This window comes from Dipteris shenzhenensis, chromosome 33, assembly GCF_047967505.1.
Source record: "Dipteris shenzhenensis isolate YYH24624 ecotype China chromosome 33, Dip_SZ_1.0, whole genome shotgun sequence".
In the NCBI taxonomy this organism is placed as follows: domain Eukaryota; kingdom Viridiplantae; phylum Streptophyta; class Polypodiopsida; order Gleicheniales; family Dipteridaceae; genus Dipteris; species Dipteris shenzhenensis.
This window is the reverse complement of record NC_141628.1, coordinates 20,800,569-20,804,029: the sequence shown is the minus strand read 5'-3', so window position 1 is coordinate 20,804,029 and position 3,461 is coordinate 20,800,569.

Below are 3,461 nucleotides of genomic sequence, written 5' to 3'. Positions count from 1 at the left end.
GGACGTATTCCTAATTGAGTAGTTTTGAAGAGATTTCTAAACCACTAATCTTAGGTTTCCGTTGGGGGTATCATCGATAATCTTGATAGATGTATAACTTATTTGATTGATTAAGGCTTGCTAGTGTTATCTCATGCCATGTTTGAAACAAACCATCATTGTTAGAAACCATAATTGTTAGAAGCCTCCCTGCGGATGCTCCACGGGTCGTAACTTCTGCTCCAAGATAGCCGCTCCTGCGCCATCTCCAAGCCATCCGTTCGTTGTGTCCTGCTCCAACGTAGTTGCTCCAGAGCCAAGTCCGTTCCCCGTTGTCGTGAGCTTTCGTGATGCCTTGCGGAGAAACGGCAAGCTTTTTGGTGGCCGCCACGTACATCAGCCTACCCTCCAAGCGCTGGCTGTAACCAACTTTTGTGCCCGGTCCAGGTCTCGCTTCAGCGGCCTTGCTCGCCACAGATTGAATGACAATCAGTATTACCTCCACCGCATCGGGTGGCCTTTTCTTCCAGCGCCCTATCCTTCACCACCTCTTGCATTCGGACTGGTGAAAGTGTTCAACTAGCCATTTTTCAAAATTACAACCAGTCCTTTCGTTGAAGATCGAGCCTCGAATAAGCTCTTGTACTTCCCTCTCTCATCCTTGCTTTGAGAGCTCAAGCTTGCCTGTGCAAGCAACTCCGCGAGGCTCCCTCTCAACAACCCCCTTCTGAACCACCTCCAAGTCCCCTCCTATCCAAAGGTTCAGCTAGAGACTCTTCCTGGGCGGTGACGCGTTTGTGGCGGACCTTTTCCTCACGGGCGCTTTCGTTCTCCTTTTTCACTCTCTTCTTCCTATCTCCTAGTTCCCGTCCTTGAGCGGGAGGTGCAGTTTATTGCTTATCCTAGTGATCCCATACTTTGGTGGCGACCTTTGGTCTGGCCAGAGGGGCTCCATGGCAGCACCCTCGATCCCCACAGCTCTCAAAGTTTTTCTGTCACTAGCGGACAAGGAACATGTACAGCAGGCAGTGAATCTCTTACAGGACAGAGCTGCTTTAGGCAGGATAGTAGGCCTCACTCCGATGAGGAGGCAGATTCGGGATTGGATCTAGGCCAGCAAGCCAGCCTGGCACTTGATGGTGACCACATCCAGGAGGTCACTATCTATGGACACGGTGTTCTCCTCCTCCAGCTAGGCTCCCTGGATACCGCTCAAACTCTCGTGGAGCGTAGCCCTATCCTCTTGGGACCCCTCTTGGTCTACTTGATCCCTTGGTATCATGGCTTCACGGTGGAGGACATGGACTCGACTCACCATGTTCCTCCCTTTCCAGTGGTGCTCCAATTCCTTTGACAAGCCCATCCTTTCCTCCATTGGACAAGCATTTGGCACAGTTTTGGAGCACCCAGCAGAGTCAGAGGGAATACAAGCCCATCCTTTCCTCCATTGGACAAGCATTTGGCACAGTTTTGGAGCACCCAGCAGAGTCGGAGGCGGCAATGGTGACGGATGATGGGGTTCCTCGACTCAGATTCGTGGTAGAGAGCTTGGATACCCTCCCAGATGTGATTCTCTTAGAGACTTGGGGCGGGGGGGGGGGGGGCGCGGGTACTCTCTTCGTCAGCGCCTGGAGGTTTCAAGCTTACCAGGCTAGTGTTTGAGGTGTAGACAGATGGGGCACCTAGCTCGTGATTGCATGCATGGCCAGCATTGGACTCATCCCTCCCCCCAGGAGGCATAGGGGCAGCATAGCGACATGAGAGGGGAGGAGACTTGGAGGCCACCTAGGCGGATGCAGCAGGAGTCTCACAAACAACCAGAGTCGCAAACCCCCTGGGTAGAACCTTTGGAGGGTAGATGGACTAAGGTGGGGGCAAAGAAGAGGAGCAAGTGGGCCAAAAAGAATCAACGATATTATGCCAACTGTAAGAGGCGAGCACAGACAGCTACGCAGTCACAGGGAGATCCGATTGGAGACCCACTGGTATCACGTGATCCGGAGAGGGAGACGACGACCTCAGGACATCCCTTAGGCCCTTCTGGAGGAGAGACTCCTTTTCCACCGTAGAGCCCTCCACCGTAGCCAGAGCCGGCGACAGAGACCCTCAGAGCACCAGTGCCCACTGCCTCTCGGGCCCACCCCCCTCCAAGCTTGGAGGAGCGTCCTTAGAGGGTGCAAATGCCTCCACTGTAGCACCCTTACTAGGGGAAAGTAGCAGACTTCACACAACCTTCTTCTCCCCTTCCCATGGACCCGCCAGCCCCCTCTTCGCAGCCCCCTCCTGTGCCTTCCCTCCCCGCGCTGCCTCGTCCTGCTCCTTCCCCGGTGATTACCCTCACTACCTGCCCTTCCCCTCTGGCCCCCTCCCCTGCCCCTCCATTAGTTGCAGCCTCTTCCGTGATCACCTCGCCAGGCACTGCAGCAGCAGTTGACCCCGCTTTCGCACGCACGGGCAAGGCAAAGACTCCTCCATTGACCTCTCCTCAGTAACAAGTCAACGCCCTATGTAGTTAGGACTCAGCCTCCTCTTCCCACAGTTTCGGGGAGCGGGGTCATGTCGATGAGTCCGTGAGCCTTCGCATGTGTGCTGGGAGGTCGTTTCTGCGAGAGTTTTGGCGGTTGGAACCTTGGAACTATTTGGAGATTCCGGATTCTTACCCCATGCCCTTGGAGTTGACCATTTTGGTCTTGCAGCCCCGTAAAGGGGCCATAAGTGTGGTAGGATGGAGCACCCACGCGGTTCGGATCCTCCATTTTGCCTCCACAGGGGTGGAGAAGTGGACACTAGAGCTCTTCGACGCAAAGATGAAGCACCAGATCTACGAGATGATGGATGGGACCTTAAGGCATGGACCTCTGGTTCGCTCATAGAGGTTCTGCGTACTTCTAGCTTGGCTTCTCTCCAGCGAAGCCAAGTTCAGTCCTACTGTAGCAATGATTCGCCTGCCAGTGGAGACGGTTCTCTCACAACCTCACTACTGGATCCTCTAGCAGTGCGTCGACCTCTTCGGTATAGATGTCTCCTTCATGCAGTACCGGGCACGCAGGGTAGGGATTGAGCCAGTGGCGACTTTGGTCCGTCGGCGCACGGACATAGATTACTCTTTTTCCAAGCTGAAGTCAGGTTTCTTGGAGTAGGCTCCCACACACAGGCGAGCCTTGTTTATTGCCACCCCTTTCCCATGAGTTTGACTGTAGTGAGATGGAACGTGGATGGCCTTCATGACCGTGTGTGTAGTCGGCCACAATACCTGATTCTCCGCCAAGAACCGCAGTGGGCTCTAGTAGTTGGACTAGTGGACTTTCTCTTGATTCAGGAGCACATGTTCTCCACAGTAGACATCACACGCCGTCACCGTCTTCTCCCTAGGAGGGGTCCAGAGGTTTGGTCCCCAGCAGTGGGCAGGAACGGAGGGGTCTGCATCTCAGCATTCGAGGCGGTAGCCCCAGACATTTTTGCACAGGATGAGCTCATTCTAG